We start from the raw sequence: 25645 nt of genomic DNA on the forward strand, positions 1-25645 counted from the left end.
ACTATTATTATCCTGGTTTCACAGTTAGAGAAACTGAGGCAAACAGAGGTTAAGTGACTTGCCCAGGATCACATGGCCAGCAAGTTCTTCCTGACTTCAAGAGGTCAGCATCAACAGGGAAGCCTCTGCTCCCAAGCCAGTTCTGGCTCCCTTCTAATCTTTCCTTGCTTTGCAGAGCTAAGAATAGCAGAATTGCCTGCTCTTCCAAGATGCTCGTGAAAGAATTATCCCAAGCCATTTCTATGGTATGTGCTAGTAGAGTCTTCTACCAGTGGCATGGAAAATCCAGGACTTGCTGGTAGCCACTCACACGGGCCTATATACTCATTCATGCATGGAAGCACACACGCGCACACACAGACACATGCATACATACTTGCCAGTGTCTTCATTTACAGGCTCTCCCTGTTCTGTACCCCTGTCCACTCCCCCCTGGTTGTCCCAGCTCATCACTGGGGCAGCAGCTGCCCAACCAGACTGTCCACTCCATGACAAGCTGGCAAAACAGCAGAAGGATGGAGATTGAGTTTATTAGAATCATCTGTTGTTCAGATCACTGAGACAACTGGGAGGTGACAGACTTGTAGGCCTGTCAGAGCCAGGCCAAGCACAAATACTTCAGGGTTGGAGGTAAAAATGACTTAGGAGAAATTGGAGAGGCAATTGTATTTAAAGATTGTTAGAGAGATTGAGGCTTTTAAAAAGCCAGTCTAATGAGGGCAGACTGGTCCTCTCTCTGTGACAATATCCACCTGTTTCCCTAAGGATTAAGGGATCCTTATTGGGCTCGGCTCTTCAGAATGGCAATGTGTCTCTGCTTTAACAATTGTAATCAGTAGAAATGAAGAATACCTTTCACACTGGATGGGCTTCATACAAAAAGGTCAGAAATTGTGGTATCAAAGCATCTTTCATGTCGTCCCTCAGAAGTGCTAAGCCTGCGTTTGATTTAATTTGTCTGATTCCAACAGTCAGAGATGTCTTTGCTTCCTGGGGGGTGGGAGGGGAGGCGGTTGGGAATCTTTTATTTCCTTTAAACAAACCCCCTTTCTCAACACAGCATCTTAATGTTGGACCCAGCAAATCCCCTCAGTTGTTCTTCCTTGTGTTCCGCATCTGTTCTCGGTTTTGCTTCCAAACTCTCTGCCAGGGAACTCTGATGATACCTGGCACTGTGACTAACGAGGACAGAAACGCTCCAAACCTGAAACTGGATTGTGTGGGGGTCCTCTCCCACTGTGCGGGGCCAGCCGGGGAGGTGAGAACGGAGTCGTCCTGTGGAGCTGAGGGCTGCCTGGCTGGCTGCTCAGGCCTGCTACATCTTCAGCTCCTGCAGCTTGGCTTGGGCTGGTAGCACATGGCTCCCCTCCTCTGCCACTTTGTGTCTGCTGATTATTCCTCCTCCAGAAGGAGATAAACCTGCTTAGAGACATCCACTCAGAGGAGTTTGTTTTCTTTGGTAACAGATACTTAGCCAAACAGAACACAGAAGTCTGAATGGCAAGCACTTGTTTTCCTAGAGCTAGGCTTCCAGTCCCAAGCCATGCTTTTGACTCCAATGTGGCATTTCCTTCCCTGATGTCAGAGCTGGGGTGGCTCCTTTGTGTCTTGTGATCGAGGGCTTTGCTGCCATGCTGTGTTTCTTTCATGACACTTGGCTGATAGGCTTGGGTGGCCATTAGTCACTTGGGGCTGAGAGAACTTATCAGAGATAATGTTCTGTTTGGTGGCCAGGACAGAGAGAACAGAGAGATTCTCATGGAGGGAACCTGAGGTTAACAAAAGGTCACATGCACCAGGCTAGCTTGCATTATGTGGAGAGGATGAGGGGAAGGAGGTCTGCTTCTTATAACTAAGGTAAAAAGAAAGGAATAAATTTTAGATTTAGGCAGAGCTATAGCTGGGTTGGGGCAGCAGGGATTTTGCCAAAGAGTGGAAGATTAAAAGGTGCTGATAGCACTCTCCTGGAGAGAATTTCTCTCTTGTCTAACCCAATATGCTGATAGCAGCAGTGGCTGTCTTCAACCTCATCTGCCCTCCCTCCCCTGCTGGCCCTACACTGGCCGCCTCACCTATTGGTGCCCATGCTCCCCTACCCAGCAGCTCTTTCCTTGGTATCCCCACAAGGCAGCAACATAGGCGAGTCTCTTCTCACCTCTCCCTACCATACGCTTTATCCCAGGTGAAAGTTTTGCTAGTTATAGCTATGGGTTTGGAAGAACATTTTAAGATGTACTCCTAAACATCGGTGGTGTCCAGGTCAAATAGAAATGGGGGCCACTAGTCCATAGATAAGTATCCCTACAGGAAGCATATTGACTCAGTTTTAAAATGTGGTATTCCCTATGTTTTCCTGCATTTTTATTTAGTTAGTTAATATTTCCCAATTATATTGTACTCGTATTTGGTAGGTGTATGGGGCCCACAGCAGTGTTTAACTCCTCTGTGTACACCATTCAGCCTGAGAAGTTTTTTTGATCTATTGAAATGAAAGTAACAAAAGATGCTGGCTCTTGACTTGACATATAGAGTAGGAGTCAGAAGACCTGAGTAGGAATCCCACCTCAGGCACTTACTAGCAATGTGAACCAGAACAAGTCATTTAAAATGCTTCAGCCTCAGATTCTTCATCTGTAAAATGGGGTAAGGAAGGTGCCACCTCCCAGGGTGTTTGTGAACATGAAGTGAGATACTGTGTGCAAAGCATTTTATAAACCTTAAAGTGCCTTATGAATGTTAGCTAACATCTTCTTATACATGTATACAGGCCAGTTTTTTGGTAGCTGAAGGCCTGCTGTTTCTTCCATCCCCTTGGTTCAGGTAGCACTATTTGGGGGAAGGCAGGAATACAACCTGAGGGACCCTGAGAGAAGATATCATTCTGGCCAGGTACTGAAAACACCAGCACATTCTGAACAATGACCTCCTGTTGGAATCAATGCTGGGGGTGGATTCACTCTTTAACGAATAACAGGAACAGTCAGCGGCAAACACTCCTCACAGCCACGGAAGTGACAAAGGGCCAAGAAGTTGCCTGGACTCAGAGTCCCCTGGCAGCAATGGAACTCTGGAAGCCTCTGGAAGCCTCTTCCTTTAATTTCATGTTGAGAAGCCACAGGTGACGGAAAAAGAAATTGGTCCCTATGGGCAGAGTGCTTTTCCGATATGCATTTATTAGGGCGCTTCTGAGGATGCCATGAACTGAGTGCGATGCAGCTGCTGGGAGATGTAAGATTTACACGAGGGGCCAGGGTGACCTAGGAAGCAAGAAGAGCCCTTTCTTTAAAGTTCAGAGCGTTTGTGTTCCGTTTTCTCTCCCCACTCCCCTGACCCTTCTCCCTATACCTTCCCACCTCCTCTTTTTCTTTACCCTTCTTTTCTCTACAGGAGGATGTTCAGGAAAAGGAATCTATGTAAAAATGGACTGGAAAAATATTTGTGCAGACATATCTCACGTATATAATTAGAGTGCTTCAGGACAATTAATTGTGTAGAAATCAAATGTCTGTGAAGTCAAATCCTAAGTAATATACACTTGATATTTAAAAGACTCCTCTGGATGAATCCTTCTATAAAGCAAAGAATATTCCACAATTTACCCTTTATATAATACTGATTTTAATGTTCCATGTGCAATATATACCTGCATTGTATGATTTCTTCTCTTTCCAAATCAAGTCATGTCCCAGGCAACATGCCGAGGACATGTAATAAACCTAAAAGCAGAAAAATTTAACCAAAATGGTTTTTTTTAAACTGCCTCTATTGCTTGAAACACAAATTATGAGAAAGTTTCAAGTGATAACAAAAAAAAAAATCAACTGTGGGGGGAGAGAAAGAGGGCCACGTTTTAGAAAATGTAAGTAGATGAGCAGCTGTGGGGACCTGTTATCCATCTGCCATCGATGGTGGTCATGAGGCTAGCTCACGCTTATACGGCATTTACCATGGGCCAGCACGCATCGTGTTAAGCGCTTTGCAATCTCTGTCCCATCTGACCCTCGCAGCAGCCCTGGGAGGTAGGTGCTTTCATTATTCTCATTTTTCAGAAAGAAACTGATCATTAATAATAAATGATAACAGCTCATAGTTATATAGTGCTTACCATGTGCCAGGCACTGTGCTAGGCTCTTTGCAATTATCATCCCACTTAATCCTCTCAACAACTTTAGGTGGTAGGTGCTGTTATTATCCTCATTTCAGGGATGAAAAGACTGAGATTAAGTAGTTTGTCCAGGGTCACACAGCTAGTAAATGTCTGAAGCCGGGTCCGAATTCAGGTCTTTCTAAACCCAGGCCTGATGTTCTATCCACTGTCCCACCTAGCTGTGGGACACCTAGATGTGGCGGACGGATCTTGGCACACCTGCCTCTTCGTAGTGGTCCATTCTGCAGGAAGCAGAAATACCCATTGGAGGTTAATAATTGGTGGCTAGGTGGGGTTGGGGGGCTGAGTTTTTCTCCAGGCTAAGTGGATTCCTTCACGTGCAAGATCCCAGGGCCCTCTAGCATTCTGATCACTCTTCTCTGGACACTCTTATCTGTGTCCTTCCTAAAATGTGGAACTTAACCCAGTACTCCAAAGGTCTGAGCGGGGTAGCCCGCAAGACTATCACATCCCTATTCTTAAGCACTATCAATCAGCAATAATCAACTACCCATGTGCCCAGGCACCCTGCCATGTGCTGAAGAAACAAAGATAATAGTGAAAATAGTTCCTGTCCTCAAGGAACTTGCATTCCAATGAGGAAGAGGATGTGCCACATATATGTGGATCTATAAAAAGAAACCAGAACAGAAACAAGATGATATTGGTGGGAAGGGAGGGAAGGAGGCTGAAGAAAGGTTTCATTCAGAAGGTGACTCAAGCTGAACCCTTAAGAAAACCAACAATTCCAAGAGCCACTAGAAGAGAGCACCTTCCAGGAATAGGGGACAGCCCCTGCAAAGGCATGAGGAGAGGAGATGGAGCATTGTGCGTGAAGAATGGTAAGTTGGCCAGTTTGGTTGGACTGGAGTGTATGGAGAAGAATGCTGTATAATAAAGCTGGAAAGGTAGGATAGGGCCCTATTGTAAAGAACTTTACGTGCTAATTATAGGAGGTGATATTCTCTATTGGAGATAATAGGTTAACAGTGTAGTTTAACTGAGTAGGGATGGTGACACAGTTAGACCTGAACTTTAGGAAAATCATTTTAGTCAGTCAACAAGCATTTATTAAGTACTTACTATGTACCAGATACTGTGGTGAGCACTGGGGACATAAAGAAAGGCAAAAAACTAGTCCCTGCTCTCAAAGAGCTCACATTCTAATGGGTGAGACAACGTAGAAAAATTATGTTACAAAAAAAGATATATACAGTGTACATGGAGGTTAATCTCAGAAGCAAGGCATTAGTAATAGAGTGAAGGGGTAGGGATGGGGGAACCAGGAAAGGCCTCCAGTAGAAGGTGGAATTTGTGCTGTCTTGAAGGAAAGCAGAGAATCCAGGAGGCAGAGGTGATTCCAGGTCATACTTTGGCATGAATCAAAACAGCATGACAGAACAGCCAAAGACATGAATTCAGTCTCAGGCGGCATTATGTTAGCCTGGCATAATCTATTCTTGATGAAACCATGCTGGCTCTTTCTGATCATCATTTCCTCTTCTAGATATTCACAAACCATCTCTTTAATAAGATGTTTTAGAATTTTTCTCGAGTCAAAATCAGACTCAGTGATCTATAGTTTTCAGACTCTACTCTCTTTCCCTTTTTGGAGATCGGGACAACATTCTTGAGCATCTCCCAATGTCTATGATCTTTCAAAGATCACTGACAGTAATCACATCTGCTAGTTCTTTCAGTTCTCTGGGATGTAGTTCATCTGGGTCCGATGACTTAAACTTGATGAGCTAGGTGCTTTCTTATTATCTCCCTACTTATCTTAGGTATCAACTCCCTATTAGCCATTTTTGTCAAGATCCTTCTCCTTGTCAGAGAAAACAGAGTCTAAAAAGATCCGCTGTACTTGGCATCAGAGAGCAGAATGAGGCATAATGAATTGGTGATTGTTGCAAAGAGGCATTTTTAGGCTTGATAAAAGGAAAATCTTGCAAACTATTAAAGCTGCCCAAAATGGAAGAAGCTTCCTTGTCAGGCAGTGAGTTTGTTCTCCCTGGAGGTCTTCCAACAAATGTTGAATGATCACTTATTGGGCATGGGCATGCTGCAGGGGAGAGTTTTATTCAGGTAGAGACTGGACCTTTGAGATCCCTTCCAACTTTGAGATTCTGGGATTCTGTGAGGATCTCATTCCTGGTCCTAGTTGAAATGAAAGTATTAAACACGAAGAGTGTTTATCAAAATAATTAAGCCTCTATCAAAATTAAATAGGCATCACTCTTACTATGATAACTGAACCCTTTCAATGTCAACTTCAAGGACTAACACAACATTTCTGGATGTAATTCATCTACAGAGACTGCTTTTGTATTAACCTGCTAATCTATGAATGTCTAATGATTGAAATACCATACATTGACCTTGAATTCACTTGCAAGGTTTACATTTGCTTGTCTTCCAAATTAAGAGAAGGAATTCCAAGTTATTTGGGTATTTGGGTTTTCCTATTGCCTTTCTCCCCATTTACTTTATGGCTCAAATAGTACATTTTAAAATATTACCCTTTGAAACTATACTCGATAAAAGTTCCTTCCCTTTTCTCCCCATTTACTTTCTGGCTCAAATAGTACATTTTAAAATATTACCCTTTGTAACTATACTTGATAAAAGTTCCTTGCCCTTCTGGATCTTGAGCTTTGTTCAACACAAAAATAGCAGACTTTTTTGTTTAACCCCTCCCCTGTGCTGTAAAATAGAAATGGAAGAGAAAAATGCATGATTCAGGACTAAACCTAATCCTGGGGCAGGAGTTGTATTCGTTTCTCCATTCCATGGCTGCCTCTTTACCACCCAAGATCCAGCCATACATATAAATATAATATATAAAATAACTACTTACATTTATATTGTGCTTTGAGATCTCTGTGAGGTAGGTAGTGTAAGCTGGGGCTCACAGTAAAAATTGTCCAATATCATACAACTACAGTGTGTCAGAGGCAATATTTGAATTCAGGTTTTTCCTGTCTCCAAATCCAGTCTTGCACACTGTGCTGCAGGCAAATAAAGAATGCTAGGGTTAGTGGCCTGCATTTGCATGCCTCCTGTACAGTCTTTAATTGTACTGGCTTTGCCAGAAGGTCTCCCCAGGTCATTAACATCTATAGAAAAGGTTTTATTAAGTGTGGTGTGGGAGAAACAGCTCTGATTTGGAGTCAGAGGACTCGGCTTCCCACTCCGGCTCTCAACAAATTTATTTAACTTCTCTGGGTCTCAATTTCCTTATCTGTAAAATAAGGACGTTGGATTACATGATCTCTAAGGAGCCTTACAACACTAAATGCTATAACCCTAAAGACATGACTACTCTTTGTAGCCAACAAAGACTGCTTAGACAAAGTTCTTGCCTTATACAAATTTATAATCTAAGAGTTGTATATTGAAACTAAGAAAATAAACTCTTGGATAGGCAGGCTCCTAGGTCCTGAAAGGAAGAGGTACAAAGATGAGGCAAAAGCATAAAAAACCCAAGTTTACTGCCAAGATCTTATTGTCCAAGTAAGGATGCCCACTGGAAAAGCAAATGTCCTCATGCCCCTCACTGTGAAGCAGATAATTCCAGTTCCTCAAATTCACATTATTTCCTTTAAACCATTAGTGGAAGGCAATGGAAAAAAAGCATTGAACTTAGAGCAATGGGACCTGGGTTTGACTTCTACTTCAGGTACTATGTGATTATTATCCTCACCTGTAAAATGGAAATAATATTTGTATTTCCTCCCTCACGGTGGTATTGGGAGGAACATGCTTTGCCAATATTAAAGTGCTATGTATTATTATTATTATTATTATTATTATCGAAATGGGCATTTTTCCAGAAAATCACCATACTGTGGGGGAAGCAGTCACACCACCGTAAGGACTAGTTGCCACAGAACCCTTGGATTTTAACAGTGCTTTGGAGGTTTCATTTCATTTAAGTCTTATCTTTCAGAGCTATTTCTCCTATCACTTGAGAAATTCCACAGTGAACCTTCTGCCTCTTCATCCTCTGGAGGAGGATTATTAGGCAAGAGTGTATTTCTCAGCTGTGTTGGGAAGTAGGAAGTACTGTGTGCCATTGTGACCTTAAACACTGAGTCACCTCCACGTACTCTGGAATCATGAGAAAATGAGATTTGGGCAGGAGGGAGCCTTAAATTCATTTTCTTCCTTCTGATATAAAATAGTCAAATCCTGCAGAGAATGAGAAAGTGGAGGATAAAATGTCCTCCCTCTACCTTATCCAGTGGTTTTGTTTCTTGGTGAGAGGCAGGTGACTCAAACTTTAGTTCCCTGCTCTGCCTTTAGACAGCTATAAGATCTCAGGCAGGTCACAGATCTTCTCTGTGCCTGTTTCTTCATCTTAAATGGGGATAGTTCCCTCCTCTCCCGTCTTCCCCAATGCCACCTTGGGTGACCCTCACAGCAATTCTCCCTAACAATTCTCTCCTTGTATAAAATGCTTTGGTGACTACTTACCAAAACACACACAAAAAAACTATATGAATACCACTATAGAACAGTAATTATAGAAATAAAAGACAGATCTAAATGATTGCAAGAATAGTAATTGCTCACAGGTAGGCCAAAACAGTATCAAACTAAATTAATTGATGTATTTATTGCCTAACAATTCCCTCCTGCCAGTTGTCCCCCTGAAGCGTGCCTGGCCTTGGGTTTCAGCAGCCCATCCTTGATACAGAAACAGCTGTATGCTCTGAAGGAGCCCCCTTGACCCACTCTCAGAAGGTACAAGCAGCTGGGATCCCCAGAGACCTTCTGCAGCTGGCCTCTAGATCAGGGCTCTGGGGATCTAAGCCAGCAGGTGGCAAGGTCCCTTTCTCTGGGGGAAGCCCAGAGCCCTGTTCTGGTCAGGGAAACCCCAGTGGGTTGACCTTTAGGGCCCGGGGAGAGATCTGCCTCTTTATTCAGTCAGTTGTCTGAAGAGTGTCTCAGGCAGAGGGGTACAGGTATGTCATTTCATTGATATCCAGTCATCCAAGTGGGTTTACATTGGCTTTTTAAATCAGTACTACATCACCACTTCATCAGTACTACAAAACAATTATACTGGTGGCCTCCTTGCTAGGCCTGAAAATCTGCCCACTGTGGATACCCGTTTCTATTTTGGAAAGGCAAGTGACAAAAGATCCCGGGCTCAACCTGCTCATATGCTGATGTGTCACTAAGCTTCCCCCTATGTCTCTTGGTAGAAATTGAAACAGAAGCAAAACTTGTCGTCTTTGCGGATTTTCAGAAAAAGAAAACCCTGCTGGATGAGGAAATCATTGTTTCACCCATGAGAGAAACAAATGACATAAGTCTGGATCCTAGATCTCCTATATATTATTCTGAAATGTTGGTATCCCCTTCTCACTGGGCTGATGTCCCTCAAAAAAGACAAGTGATCTCTACCTGTCTGTCCTTAAGATGTAGAATCTAGGTCATTCACTCAGTTACTTCCCTTCCCCTGTTTTCCAGAAAGTTCAGAATTTCTCCCTGGGTTTCTTCCCTTGTGTAAAGAGAGGTAGGGTGGGAGGTTGGGGTGGGGAATAGTTTCAGTGGAGCACACTCCCTGTCTATTGCAGCAGAGTATTTCATTTTGCAGCCAAGGTAATTTATGAGATGCAAATGAATTTAATAAAAAAAAAACAAAAAAAAATACCAACAACCTTGGAAAAGGTACAAAGTGCACCTCACACTCTTCTGCATAGGCCTCTTTCAGGTCTCCATTAATCATCCCAGACAAAAGAGATTTAATCTAAGAGTAGTCAATTTGGAGAAAGCATTTATTGAGGGTAAACATTTGGCTGATGCCGACAGGGGAAAAGTATTTGCAGCTGACTGCACGACTTTCCTACCAGGACAGACTTTGGGGGCTCTCTCTTTTTACAAGGCCTGTGTACTGTAGCTCTGTCTGAGTCATGCTGTAGATGAAATTACAGCAGTTCCTGCACACGATGAATCAGAAAACTGGATCAAGAAAAATATTTGGACAAGCTTTTCTTGTATAGAGTACAGCAGAAATGGGCTGAATAGCAAACAGTAGACCGATAGCAATGACCAATAATCCAAAAGAAAAGGAGCTTGTCTTCTTCATTAAATAGTTATCTCAAGCATGGAAGGGGGTTAAAGATAAGTCTGATTTAGGCAAGCTCCTCGACATTCCTCCAGAGTGAACTGCAGGGAAACAGGACCTATTCTGAAACTGACTTGCTCTTGGGCCAATCTAAGAACCTAGTAGAGGGATGATCAAGAAGTATCATATTAGACTAACTTTCTACTGGGAATCAGAAGACATTTAAGCAAAAGCAGGAAGAAGTGAATGAGTGGTCTCCTTTTTTTATCAGTTATTTGTTGTTTATTCAGTATTTAGGGTTAGTATGACACTTGAGGAATTGATTGCATTATTGTACATATACAGATCTTTTTATATAATATGGAAATTTACAACTATTGATATACATATATGTGTATATATATGTATATATATGTATGTATATATAGACAAAATCAGGTCTTCTGGAAAGGTGATACATGGTGCCATGCTGTAGAGCCCTAATGAAGGGGAGCACAAAAGTAATCAATGCATCAATAAAGAATTACTACTGTGTGGTGTTTTGTATCCAGGAGTGTTGTCTTCTGGACCTATGGGAATCTATAGCACCTACACACAAGGCAGGTAGTTTATATACCTGTGGGGTGCTGGCTCTGCTTGACGCCAACTACTGAGACTATACAAGTCACATCCAGCATCAGATGCAAACAATGACAGGGTTTAACAAATAGTGGTCACACTGTACTATTCCCCATTTCTAACTTTAGGAGGAGACTAGAGTGTGTTCACAGGTTTTACATTTCTGGTGTTCAGTCGCCAATCAGAGGAAAGATTTGACCTATTTGAAAAGTGCATCATACATAACCCCTCAAAGACTGTCATGGTCTCTCTTGATGGCAGCACATGAAAACATTTTAAAATTGCAGCTGCTTCTGGATTCCCCAAAGAATGTCTGCGCTCTTCTTTAAACAGCTCTCCTCCTCCGGATTTGGGTTTACCTTCCCTACATCTGAAATGCCATTCTGCCCCAAGATACATGGGACACTAAGGCAGACATCCTCATTAATGCCATATAGGCCCTTAATCATGGTGGAAATCAGATGCTCTCTCCTAAGATTCTTCATAGTACTTTCTGCCAGTTCTGCCACAAACAAGCCAATGGCCCAGGAAGTGTAGCCCTTCAGCTTGATCACCTCATAAGCATTTTCAACCACCTGTTTATGAACATCTTTCCAATTCTCTGAATCAGCATCAGTTCCCACAAGATGAAGATTCTTCAGAGACACACCGGCAACATTCACACCACTCCACACGGGAACACTGGAGTCTCCATGTTCCCCAAGGACCCATCCATGACAACTTGAAGAATGGACACCAAGTCTCTCTCCCATTAGGTAATGGAAACAGGCAGAATCCAGATTGCAACCACTTCCAATAACACAATTTTTAGGAAAGCCACTTAGCTTCCAGGCCACATATGTCAAAATATCCACTGGTTGAAAACAATAAGCAGCCTGCAATTAGAACTGTATTTAACAATGTTGGGAATGATGAATTTAAAGATATTCACATTACCCTGGACCAAATTAAGACAACTTTTTCCCTCCTGTTGGCATGCCCCAGCCGTAACAATGACAGGTTTTGAGTTTGCAGTCACACTGTAGTCTTTGCCAGAAACAGTCTTTGGCATTTTAAGGAAAAGGCTGCCATGTTGGAGATCCATCATCTCTCCCTTTAGTTTGTCTTCTATTATATCAACTAGGGCAAGTTCATCAGTCAAATCCTTTGTTAAAATACTGACGGCACATGCCATGCCAACTGCACTAACCCCAGCAACAGTGATCTTGTCCTGGGGAACCTGTTCTTCCTTTAGGACATTCAAAATCAGCTGATCCTTGACAGTAGATGCCATTTTGGGGGATATCTGGGGAGATATCAAGGTTGCTGGTCAGGCTGCGAAAGTTCTGAGTTAGATGTGAGACAGCTACTCCCAGACTCGCATGCTGAGTGGTCTCCTTTTTAACTCCCCTTTCCCAGACTCTTGCATTTGCTAGTGGTCTAGCAACATGTGATATTCCAGATGAGAGCTACTTAAGGGAAATGTGGCTGTTCCCCACCTCCTGCCGGTACCCAGCTAGAGGACGACAATGAAGTCACAAGGTGATTCGGTGTCTGCTAAATAAAAAAGCCAAGATCCACCCTCCTGGCAATAGCAATGCTGCTGTTTATTATTATTATTATCACTTATCAAAGGCCTATTACCATTGGTTCAGCATTTTGTAGCTTCACAACTAATCTTGTTAATGGCTATCCCCAACAACAAAACTAATGATAACAGTGGTACTTCAGAACTGCCTGATATCTTTTACGTTTTGTTTCTTTTTTTTTTTTTTTTTACTAATTTTTAAGTTTTGGAGTTGCTGAAAACAGTATATTTTGAGGTTTTTTTTTATTTTGTTCTGCAATGTATTAGCATTATACTTTGTCCTTTGGGATTCCTAGGAACTAAAAAAGTTATGTACATGAACAAAACAGATAAACATATAATATATATTGAATTCTTATGAATATTGTATTTTAGTTTATATAATTAAAGTAAGAAAATGGTACATCATAACAATTTCTAAACAATTCCCTGTAATTTATTAAAATATTTCTCCCCAATAATATGATAAAATCCATTAACAGGCCTCAGGCTAACTTTAACTCTTTGATAACCACTTATATCTAGTGGCTCAAAGTTCGTAGCTCAAAGGTTGACAATTGCCTACATCTCCCGAAGTCAGGTTTCCCTCAAAAACTTGTAACACAATAGAAAAGCACCAGGCTTGGGAGTCACAGAAGCTGAATTTGAATTCAAAATCCTGCTCAAGTGTTACCTTCTATATGAAACCTTTCTTGACCTCCCATAGAAGATACTGACTTCACCCCATAAAGCTGCCTGTATTTATTTTGTATATAATTATATGAGTACAAGTTGTTTCCTCCAACAGACTATAAATTTCTTGAGAGCAAGTTTTATTTTTATCTTCATATGCCCAATGCTAAGCACAGTACCTGGCACACACTAGGTGATTAATAATGCAAGTTGATTAATTGATTACTACAGGGTCACTTTGGAAAAAAATCATTTTCCCTCTATAGGCCTCAGAGGTTTGGCTAAAGTATCTTCAAGATTCCTTTAGATCTAAATGCTATGGTTAGATGACTAGATAATCTTCAGTCCAAGCTGAATGTTGCCTTGCTTCATAGAGAGAAAACAAAAAGGATTTTCCCACATGTTTATACCTTGAGGGTAAAGCCACCCAGGCATACAAGAACACACTGCTCAGCCCAATTGTTCCTGGGGCACAGATCACATCTAAACCTGTCTCAGAGGTAAAATCTGCCCAGATTCTTTGCTCTGACTAGTTCAAAGCCCTGGCTAGTTCTGGTGAAATTATTTGACTTGGATCTTGAGCTAAGCTTTACTTTAGCATTTTAGACTTGTGTTTCACTATTCAATTCCTGTAGCTTTCAGCATTCCATACCAAGTCCCCTACCTCTTCCTCTTAACAAGCATAGGAAGTTTGGGCAGTATTTTATTTATGAGGGAAAATTAAGTTACAGAGTACAAGGAATATACTTATTCAGAATATAAATATTCTGTCCAGTGCATACCTGGATGACTCTCAAATTAAATATATGCTTAGATTTCAGCTATATACATCTAACCCTTTCTAACCCTTCACTCTCTTTCCAAATCTCACTAGATTTTTCCTTTGACACTCCTCTCCCCCTCACCTTCCCCACCCCTTGTATTCTGATCCAGTGACACTGATATCTTTGCTGTTCCTCAAACAAGACACTCCATCTCCCCTCAGACAAGACACTCCAAGTCCAGTCATTTTCACTAGCTGTCGTCCATGCTTGGAATTCTTTCCCTCCTTATCTTTGCCTCCTGGCTTTTCTGGCTTCCTTCAAATCCCAGCTAAAATCCCACCGTCCACAGGAAGACTTTTCAGCTCGTCTTAATTCTCCAGTGGCTTCTCTCTGTTGATTGTTTCAAATTTATACCGCATAGAGTTTGTGCATGGTTATTTATGTACTGTCTTCACCCTTAGGTCACAAGTTTCTCTTAGAAGTAGGGATTGTCCTTTACCTTCTTTTGTATTCCCAGTGCTTAGTCAGCACTTAGTGAATGTTTGTTGATTGACTGGTCCCTTGGCCCCAAGGCTTCTGACATTATCTCTACTTTAGATCAAGAGTTGCTAGTCTTCCTGTTTCTGGTCTACCCAAAGGAGGTTCATCTGCCCAGGAAAGTCCTAGGCTCTGCCTAGGGTCCAGTGCATTTACAAATCTGACCTACGCCTTCGCCTAATCAAGGATATCTGCTCCTTCTGCACTCTGCCAGGTCATTACTCAACTACGCTTAATGCTACATAGTCACCCAAAGGTCAATTCAATTCAACAAACATTTATTAAGTGCCTACTGTGTTCGAAGCATTAGACAAGACCATGGAGTTACAAAGACCAAAAAAAAGAAATACTCTCTTCAAAGAACTTACATTCCACTGAGGGAATACCACATATAGACAAGTAAATATAAAGCATATCCAAATGAATACAAAGTAATTTTAAGGAGTAAAACATCAGTGAGGCCTAATAAAGGGAACCATGTTTAATGTATTCATCTCCCTTATCACTAATTCCCGTCCTAAGGTCCACAAGAACATTGTATATCCTTACAATACATCCTCCTCATCCTATTGCTTCCTAATAGAGTTAAAGAACCTGTGGTATCACATGACAATAGTCACATACCCTTTAGGAAGTCTTTGTACTTGCATCAAGTCTATTGGGTGTGAGGTGTGTGGTCAGAATTGGGCAAATGACTCTAACAGATATTACACCTCCCAGCTCCCATCTATCATTTCCTTTCTCTTCACTCCATCTATGAATTCTCTCCCTTTCCCTTCATCTGCAGTATGAACTGAGCAACTCTTCTTTTCCCGAGTATCCACATCATGTCAATCCAACTAGAAAAAAAAATAGACCTGTAAGAAACAAACAAACCAAAAAAACGAAAGTATGGCCAAAACTAACCATAAAAAATTATCAGCATATGTTTGTTCAGTACTCTAATTTAGTCAAACAATAAATCACTAGACAAATACTTATCGAGTGGGTGCACTGGCTGAGAATAGGCAAGAATGGGGAGGAAGAGAGGGATTAAAAAAATGAGGAAGATCACCTCTGGACTGTAAAATTAAATCTGAAAGCCCAAACAGACTCTCATCCAAAAAATTAGGGAATAATTATGAACAATCAACAAAAGAAGAAAGTTGTGTTTTTGTTTTACAAATATTTGTAGAACTATTTCTAGAAGGGCAGCTAGGAAAGGAAATTAAAGTCAAAGAAAGAATATAGTGCTGGAAGGGACAAAAAAAATTTTCTTCTCCCAGTGACTGAACTTTTTCAGTGGTTCCTCTTCAGACTGACCTGGAAATAATTTCTTCTTTTATTTGGAATGGTGACAGAAAGAAGTGGGGCTCTCTTATACCCCTTACCTTGTAAAATTAATCAGATGAATCTTCTGAAGTTCCCTCCTTGTGCATTCAGTGACTCTATATCTGTGAGGCATTAGAGGGTGAGGTTTTGCTAAGCTACAGGTAGACTTCTAAAGGGAAGGATGGAATACCTTAGACGCACCAGTGGTCTGAAGGGTTTGGGGTCATCATTCTCACTTTAAATGCCTACAATAAGCCCTTATGGTTGCCTTTATTTTTTATCTTCATAAACGATTGAGTGAGGTGGAATTTGTTTCATCAATAGTATAGATTATAGGAAGCTACTCAGTCTTTGAGACTAAAGCCCTATGAAGACAATCAACCAATGAGCATTAAACATAAGACATTTTGTACTAAAAAAGGAGGAAGAACATCAGCAAAAGCGTAGGAGCAAGGGTAAATACGGAGTGTATCTAGGTTGTGGGACAATAAGAAAAACAGAAAAATTTGAAGACACACTGGAACCCACAAATTTTTTCTCTTTTAGGTATGGAAAATACCTGAGTCCATCCTCTGTTTCGAAAGCTCTATTCCAACCCATAAGACCATTGTCACCTATGACTTTTTGATGACCATCATATAGCTTTTCAATAACCATGATATGCTATAATGTTACAATAATGGATATGCAATGACATCTCCAGTTACAACCATTAAAATCACTTAGCTTTTGAGGTTGTCTCAGGCTCTATGAACTCTGCCTTTTCCCTTTCTCCACCGTATTTTTTGGGGGGGAAAGATTTTGTACATTTCTTGACATAAAGGACATGCAGTATCAACATATTTTTCCTAAAGCAGGAAAGAGAGAGTGAGCATTTGTAAATGGTTTGAACAGTTTGTTAGGCTCGCAACTTGCCAGCTAGATGGGCATAGCTGTCAGCAGTTAATACAACATGTACGTGTGGCGAGGTGCCCAATGGAGAAATCTGAAACAGCTTTCCACCCCAAGCTTCTGCATGCAAGGCTACACCCAACTCAGAATAAAATATAACTTATGTAGCCAAGTAATGTAAGCTTTGAGTTATGGGGACCAAGTAATGCTTGGAAGAGCAAAGAATCCCCTTGTCCTTGATCATGGATATAAAGGAACGTTAGAAATTCAGGGCATCTCAAAGTAAGGGGTTTTGAATTTGATTCATACTTCAGTTATACTCATTGATGGTTTCAGGGTTTACTCCAGGTGAACTGTTGTTTGACCTTTGTTCTCAAAAAGGACCATGACATCAGGAAGGTGATGCCATGACTTGCAAGTGAATTGGATTTAAGCTGAGGGAGGGCTATGCAAAGTTACCAGCCTCACTTGCTCCTCCAGAGCCATCTGAATCCAGTGGCACCATATAGATCAGGACAACTGGAGATGGTCCTGGATACAGTGTGAGATGGACTTTTTAAGCTAAGGTCTTTTCCAGGTGAATTCATGATTAGATGAAGGAATTCCAGGATCTCTGTGATTGATACATTCAAGAATGCACCAGTGAGGGACACTAATTCATTGTTACTGGAGTTGTGAACTGATCCAACCATTCTGGAGAGCCATTTGGAATTGTGCCCGAAGGGCTTTTTGTCTGTACCTTATGATCTAGCAATACCACTGCTAGCTCTATATCCCAAATGTATACCAAAAAAGGGAAAAGGACCTATTTGTACAAAAATATTTATAGCAGCCCTTTTTGTGGTGGCTAAGAATTGGAAATCAAAGGGATACCCATCAATTGAGTTATAGTTAAACAAGCTATGGTATATGATTGTAATGGAATATTATTGTGCTATAAGAAATGACAAGCAGGATGATTTCAGAAAAGCCTGGAAAGACTTACATGAACTGATGTATAGCGAACAGAACCAAGAGAACATTGTACATAGTAAGAGCAGTATTTTTGATGAAGAACTCTGAATGATTTAGCTATTCTCAGAAATAAAATGATCCAAGAAAATCCAAAAGGATTAGTTATGAGGCATAATATCTGTTTCCAGTGAAAGAACTGATAGTGATTGAATATAGACTGAAACATGCTGTTTTCACTTTCTTTTTTTTTCTTTATTTGAGTCTTCTTATACAAAATGACTAATATGGAAACATTTTACGTAATTGGACATATATAACCTATATCTGATTGCTTACCATCTCAGTGAGAGGTGAGGAGAGAGAGGGAGGGAAGGACAGAATTTGGAACTCCAAACTTTAACTAAAAATGTTTTTAAAAATGCACCAGTGGCCAAAGTAATTTCATATAGACTCATGGGAATTACGTACTTAGGGACCTATAAATGAAGAATGAGGCAAATGAACACCAGTGACATTAAGAGACATGCCCAAAGTGATCCTAGGTTTCCTAACTCTAAGTCTTCACCATTGGTGCAGAGCTGCCAGAGAGACAATCTCTCTGCTCTTGCCCACTGTCTTAATCACAAGATCACTCCATCATTATCTCTGAGCCTGTCTTCCTTAATTTACCTGTGGCTTTCCTTTCACATCTATGCCACCACTCTACACCCTGGGTTGAAGACTGTTGACTACACTGGAATAAGTGAGACATGGAATAGGATGGGCTAGGCTGAGTTGAGGAAAGAGAGAAGGAAGGGAGGGAGGGAGGAAGGAAAAGAAGGGTGGAAGGGCTTACTTTGTCCCAGGCTCTGTGCTGTTTGACACGGAGGAGACTTGATAGAGGAGTGGGTTGGGTAAGGGAGAGGAGAGGGGGTGACTAAAACACAGAAACAACTTATCTCAACCTTGTTATAACTTTTCTGTTTCGGATTTAAAGAATGAATCCTAGGCAAATAAAAAGGTACACAAGTGCAGTGTCTTGGAAGCACATTTTAAAACATTTTGGGTTAACTCTCCATGCAAACAAACACCACTTTGCAATGCACTTTTACTGGATTCCCAAGTCTATGAAGTACCATGCACTATTTGGAATTCTTTGCGGGAAATAATTTGTAATCCACTTCCTACTATATACTGAGGATTTACAAGCTATCTCAACACCATTCCTCCTCCCCACCCTCATCCTCCCTTCCTCCATGCCCAAACCCGTACCTATCTTTGGGTTATGCTTTGGGTTAATAAAAAGCTCTTTTCATAGTTTCAAATGTGTAGCTGACATCAGCATTGTAACTGACAGGACCCATTAAACAATACTTGAAATTAGGGAAAAATGGAAGTGAGATAGTGGATTCTAAACTCTGGGTAGGCATCAAAGGCGTGGATGCGAGAATGTCTTAATGGATTCTCAGAAAATTATGGGGGAAAATATAATGAAGTTGGGGACCTCAAGCGGGGGCTCAGGAATATCTAGTGTTGTTTTAAGTCAAGGGGGATGCAACTCTTAGCATCAGCGTGACCTTAGGCAAGTCATTGAATTTCTGTGCTCTCCAGTAAAAGGAGGGGGCTTGGATGAGATGAATAAGGTCCAACTCTAATAGAAATGGGATCCCTGTGGGCCAAATGTTGATTTAGAAAACAACAATTTAACATTATCTCTGTTGTATTGTCTTCTTATTTATTTGTTAAACATTTCCTAGCTACGTTTTAATCTGTTTTAATCTAGTTCTGGCTGCATTAGGGAGTTCTGGGGGCTGCTGACAGCCAGTGAGTTAGACCCCTTTGAAGCAGAACACATTCAGCTCTAGATCTATGATCCGTCCTATCAGTCTATTCAATCAACTATCTGTCAACTATCTAATCACCTGGTATAGTGCCTTTGTACATTGCACATAGATAGTAAATGTTTGCAGAGTTCAAATTTAATTGAAACAACTATGAAAGAGGTATGGGATTGTTTCTGACACTTCTAAAGGGAAAGGGGATGGTATTGGCTCCATCCTACACCATTTAAAACACTGCTAGGATGTGATCTTTTTTCTTTTCTTTCTTTTTTTGTAGGTTCTTGCTTTTACTCTGGTTGAATTGTTCTGGAGTATTTCCCTTTGAGAGATATGTGAACTAACTTCTTGTGCAGAGTCATAATCACTAATACCTGGAAGGTGAAAGGAAGATATGATAACAGAGATTATTGATTCATTTTGGTTCTTCAGATGAAAGAAATGTAAAGCAGAAGTTACATTTTTAAAAAAAAAAAGAGTAATAATCAAAGAGACACATGAGCAGAGGATTCAGCCGATAAAATGGTCCAGAGTGAAGGGTGAGCATGATGGCCATTACAAACAGGAAAGCTAACTCAGAAGAAGCCAGTCTGCTCCGGCTGAAAACAGAGAGATATCTGACACTTGTAATGGAGACAACAGAGGGCAAATGCATTATTTATGAAAAGATTGGGTTTGAAGTTAACAAAAAAAAGTTGTTAGGAGGGAAAGTGGTTTCAAAAGCATCCGTTTATGCTGAGAAAATACACACGCTAAATATGCTTAAATTGCACAGTGATTTATAACTGAGATGCACAGCACAGTGCAGTTGGGGGTTGGAGAGAGAGTAAGTCAAGAGGATGGTTGGAAGAGAGAAATGCAGGTGTGTGTGTGTAAGGGGAAGGAGGAAGCATAATCATTGGGTAAAAGAACAGAGGCTTTTGAGGGTTCCATATGGTTATTCTGTCTCTGAGCTGTATGTCCCTCAGAGATCTGGCCTGAGGTCACACAGCCGGTTAGCTTCAAAGTCCATATCACCATACAAAATCCCCTAAAGACTTTGTTCCTTTGCCCAATTATTATACATTTTGATGCAAAATGGCAGATGATAATGATTTTAATCTGTTGTTTGGAGCTGGCTGCTATGAGACATAATAAACATAAATGAAACGGGAAATAAACTTAAAATTGGTCATGGAATGGCAGATTCAGAACAGGCCACTTTGTCTTCTTCTTCCCCAAAAAGCTGCTCAAGTCTTAAAGTTAAAACGTGAGCAAGCAGAGAGATCTATCTATCATCTAAATATCACGCTATCATCCATCTGTCTTTAGGAGCGACTAACTTCTGCAGGTGCAAGGAGAGATGTCCAGAGGGTAGCCAAAGGATGCTGGGATTTGTAGTTTTGGGAAGAGCAGCATTCTCTTCCTGTCCTGGGAAAGACAGGTTCTGTTGCAGGGTCTGAGCTAGGGGGTAGAGTATCTGTCACAATAAGAGATTTTAAAATTGCTATATAAAAACCCCAAAACAAGCAGGCCAAGATGGATATAAGTGCACAGATAGGTAGGTTGCCAGGGTAGAGAAAAATTGTGTTCAGTGAACCTTGGCTCCACTAGGGTAGCCAGCATCTTTGTCTACCACATGAAAAGGAGAGTGGTAATCAATGTGAGACATGAATTCTCACCTGGCTGAGAAACCAGGAAGCTGGCAAAGTCTCCTCATGCCTCTTTGGCCCTATCCTTTTCCATATACATAAAGGACAGATGATGAAATCCAGGTCAAATCTGGTACAGTTTAGAGCCAGAAGCATCGTACAGAACCCTCAAACAGCCTCTGTTCCTTCAGCTGAGGACTGCTCTTCCTCCTTCCTACTACACACATACACTTGCATCTCTCTCATCCAACATCTTCTTGACTACCTGCTATCCCTCCTGTCCCCTAACTATATTGTACCACACAACTCAGCACAAAGAGAACATTTCTCTTCTTTTTAAATTATTTGCTGATTTAAATAGTATTTCAAAACCAACTTTCTTAAAGATAAGATCAAACTCAATTTTTTTCTTTTTTCTTTACATTTTCTTTTTTCTTTAGTTATATATCAAGAAAATGTTTAGCATTCATCTTTTTTTTTAAAATTAATTTATTTATTTTTAGTTTGCAACATTCACTTCCATAAGTTTTAAATTTTCTCTGCCCCCCTACCACCCCGTTCCCCCAAGATAGTGTGCAATCTGATATATGTTCTACATATACATTCTTATTAAACACATTTTCACATTAGTCATGTTGTATAGAAGAATTAGAATGTATAGGAGGAACCATGAGAAAGAAAAAACAAAACAAAAAACAAAAAAAGAGAGCAAATAGTATAGCATTCATTTTTACAAAATTTTGAGTTCCAAATTTTGCTCCCTTCTTCCCCTCCCCTCTTCTGAAAGTGGTAAGCAGTTTGATATAGTTTATACATGTGCTATCATGTAAAAAATATTTCCATATTAGTCACAGTTGTGAAAGAAGAAACAGATTAAAAAGAAAAACATGAAAGAATAGAGTGAATAAAATAAATACGCTTCGATCTGCATTCAGAGTCCATCCGTTCTTTATCTGGATGTGGATAGCATTTTCCTTCATGAGTCCTTTGTACTTGCCTTGGATCATTGTGTTGCTGAGAAGAGCTGAGTCTTTCATGGTTGATCACCACACAACATTGCTGTGTACAATGTTTTCCTGGTTCTACCCATTTCACTTTGCATCAGTTCATACAAGTCTTTCCAGGTTTTTCTGAAATTTGCCTGTTCATCATTTCTTATTGCACAATAGCATCCCATTACATTCATACACCACAGCTTGTTCAGCCATTCTCCAATTGATTGGCATCCCTTCATTTTCCAATATTTTGCCACCACAAAAAGGACTATTATAAATATTTTTACACATGTAGGTCCTTTTTCCTTTTTATGATCTCTTTGGGATACAGACCTAGTAGTGGTATTGCTGGATCAAAGGGTATACAGTATGCACAATTTGGTTGCCCTTTGGGCAGAGCTCCAAATTGAGCTCTAGAGTAGTTGGATCTGTTCACAACTCTACCAATAGCGTATCAGTATCTCAATTTTCCCACGTCCTCTCCAACATTTCTCATTTTCCTTTTTTTGTCATATTGGCCAATCTGACGGGTGTGAGGTGGTATCTCAGAGTTTTCATTTTCATTTCTCTAATCAAAAGTGATTTAGAGCATTTCTTCATATGCCTATAGATAGCTTTGATTTCTTCATCGTACCCACCATTTATCAGTTGGGGAATGGCTTGTATTCTTATAAATTTGACTCAGTTCTCTACATGTTTGAGAAATAAGGTCTTTATTATCAGAGACACTTGCTATAAAGATTGTTTCCCAGCTTTCTGTTTTCCTCCTAATATTGGTTGCATTGGTTCTGTTTTCACAAAAGCTTTTTAATATAATAAAAATCATCTATTTTACATTTTGTAATGCTCTCTTCTCTTGTTTAGTCATGGATCTTCTCATCTCCGTAGATCTGACAGGTAGATTATTCCTTGCTCTTCTAATTTGCTTATAGTGTCACCCTTTATGTCTAAATCACATACCCATTTTGACTTTATCTTGGTGTGGGGTGAGATGTTGGTCTATATCTAGTTTGTGTCCTATTGTTTTCTAAGCAGTTTTTGCCAAATAGTGAATTCTTTTCCCAAAAGCAGGGGTCTAGAATTCATTTCTATAAGATTTTGAGTTCTGTCTAAAGCTGGGGTGGGGGAGGGCGGGGACGCACACCTTTTGTTCTGTGGAAACAAAACTCCTCCTCCCATTTCTTACAATTTCCCCCTCTTCTTTTATTCAAATTTTTGTTTCCACATTTTTAATATTCCCTTACTCTCTTTCTCATCTGAATTTTTCTCCTTAATCATCACCCCTTTAAATATGGGAAGGATTGGGGGCGGAGCCAATATGGTGGCTGAAAAGCAGGGACTAGCGTGAGCTCCCCACCGAGTCCCTCCAAAAACCTATAAAAAAAAGGCTCTGAACCAACTCTAGAACTGCAGAACCCACAAAATAACAGAGGGAAGCAGGGCTCCAGCCCAGGACAGCCTGGATGGTCTCTGGGTGAGGTCTATCCCACACAGAGCTGGGAGCAGAGCAGAGCCCAGTGTGGGCAGCACAGACCATCCAGACCAAAAGCCGGGTGGAGCGTACCCTAGCGCCCTGAATCAGTGAGCTGCAGCAGTTACCGGACTTCTCAACCCACAAACACCAAAGACAACAGAGAAGGTTAGTGGGAAAAGCTGCGGGAGTGGAAGGAGTTTACAATTCGGCTACCATCCTGGGGCCAGCGGAGGTGGGGCAGCTACAGAACTACAGTTGCAGTTGCTTCCAGCCCCAGGTCCACCTGGTGGGAGGAATTAAGTGGCGGATCAGAGCAGAAGTGCAGAGCCTGCTGAAGATCTAAGTCCAGTCCAGGTTGAGGGTTCTTGGGGAAGGAGGAGTGCTGCTGTGGCAGAGCTGGCGCATTCCCCCAAGCATGGAACATAGAAATGTTTAGTCTACAAGCAGTCATACCCCACTGAAAAACTCAAGAGTCAAGTTAGTTGGTTGGGAACATGGCCAGGCAGCGAAAACGCACCCAGATTCAGTCTCAGACTTTGGAATCTTACTTTGGTGACAAAGAAGACCAAAACATACAGCCAGAAGAAGTTAACAAAGTCAAAGAGCCTACAACAAAAGCCTCCAAGAAAAACATGAACTGGTCTCAGGCCATGGAGGAGCTCAAAAAGGATTTGGAAAAGCAAGTTAGAGAAGTAAAGGAACAATTGGGAAGAGAAATGAGAAGGATGCGAGAAAACCATGAAAAATAAGTCAATGATTTGCTAAAGGAGACCCAAAAAATGCTGAAAAATACACTGAAGAAAACAACACCTTAAAAAGTAGACTAACTCAAGTGGCTAAAGAGCTCCAAAAAGCCAATGAGGAGAAGAATGCCTTGAAAGGCAGAATTAGCCAAATGGAAAAGGAGGTCCAAAAGACCACTGAAGAAAATACTACCTTAAAAATTAGATTGGAGCAAGTGGAAGCTAGTGACTTTATGAGAAATAAAGATATTATAAAACAGAACCAAAGGAATGAAAAAATGGAAGACAATGTAAAATATCTCATTGGAAAAACCACTGACCTGGAAAATAGATCCAGGAGAGATAATTTAAAAATTATTGGACTACCTGAAAGCCATGATCAAAAAAAGAACCTAGATATCATCTTTCAAGAAATTATCAAGGAGAACTGTCCTGATATTCTAGAGCCACAGGGCAAAATAGAAATTGAAAGAATCCACCGATCGCATCCTCAAATAGATCCCAAAAAGAAATCTCCTAGGAATATTGTTGCCAAATTCCAGAGCTCCCAGATCAAGGAGAAAATACTGCAAGCAGCCAGAAAGAAACAATTTGAGTATTGTGGAAACATAATCAGAATAACCTAAGATCTAGCAGCTTCTACATTAAGAGATCGAAGGGCTTGGAATACGATATTCCAGAGGTCAATGGAGCTAGGATTAAAACCTAGAATCACCTACCCAGCAAAACTGAGTATCATGCTCCAAGGCAAAATATTGATTTTCAATAAAATAGAGGACTTTCAAGCTTTCTCAGTGAAAAGACCAGAGCTGAATAGAAAATTTGACTTTCAAACACAAGAATCAGGAGAAGCATGAAAAGGTAATCAAGAAAAAGAACAAGAAAAAGAAATTGCAAGGGACTTACTAAAGTTGAACTGTTTTGTTTACATTCCTACAAGGAAAGATGATATATATGATTCATAAGACCTCAGTATTAGGGTAGCTGAAGGGAATATGCATATATATATGTTTATGTATATGTATATGTGAGTGTGTATGTATGTATATATGTATGTGTATATATATATATATACATATATATATATATATATATATAGAGAGAGAGAGAGAGAGAGAGAGTGGGCACAGGGTGAGTTGAAGATGAAGGGAAGATATCTAAAAGAAATAAAATCAAAGGATGAGAGAGGAATATATTGAGAGAGGGAGATATGGAGAGATAGAATGGGGTAAATTATCTTGCATAAAAGTGGCAAGAAAAAGCAGTTCTGTAGGAAGGGAAGAGAAGTCAGGTGAGGGGGAATGAGTGAATCTTGCTCTCATCAGATTTGACCTGAGGAGGGAATACCATACATACTCAATTGGGTAACTTACCTCACAGGAAAAAAGGAGGAAGAAGAATATAAAAAGGGGAGGGTGATAGAAGGGAGGGCAGATGGGGGTGGAGGT

At 40.7% G+C, this 25645-nt stretch overlaps 1 pseudogene; it reads right to left on the reverse strand.

The window, feature by feature from the left end:
- Positions 1-11116: 11116 nt before the first annotated feature.
- LOC118828984 lies at positions 11117-12123 on the reverse strand (annotated as a pseudogene).
- Positions 12124-25645: the final 13522 nt, after the last annotated feature.

The sequence above is a fragment of the Trichosurus vulpecula genome, chromosome 8 (genome assembly GCF_011100635.1).
Source record: "Trichosurus vulpecula isolate mTriVul1 chromosome 8, mTriVul1.pri, whole genome shotgun sequence".
NCBI classification, from domain to species: domain Eukaryota; kingdom Metazoa; phylum Chordata; class Mammalia; order Diprotodontia; family Phalangeridae; genus Trichosurus; species Trichosurus vulpecula.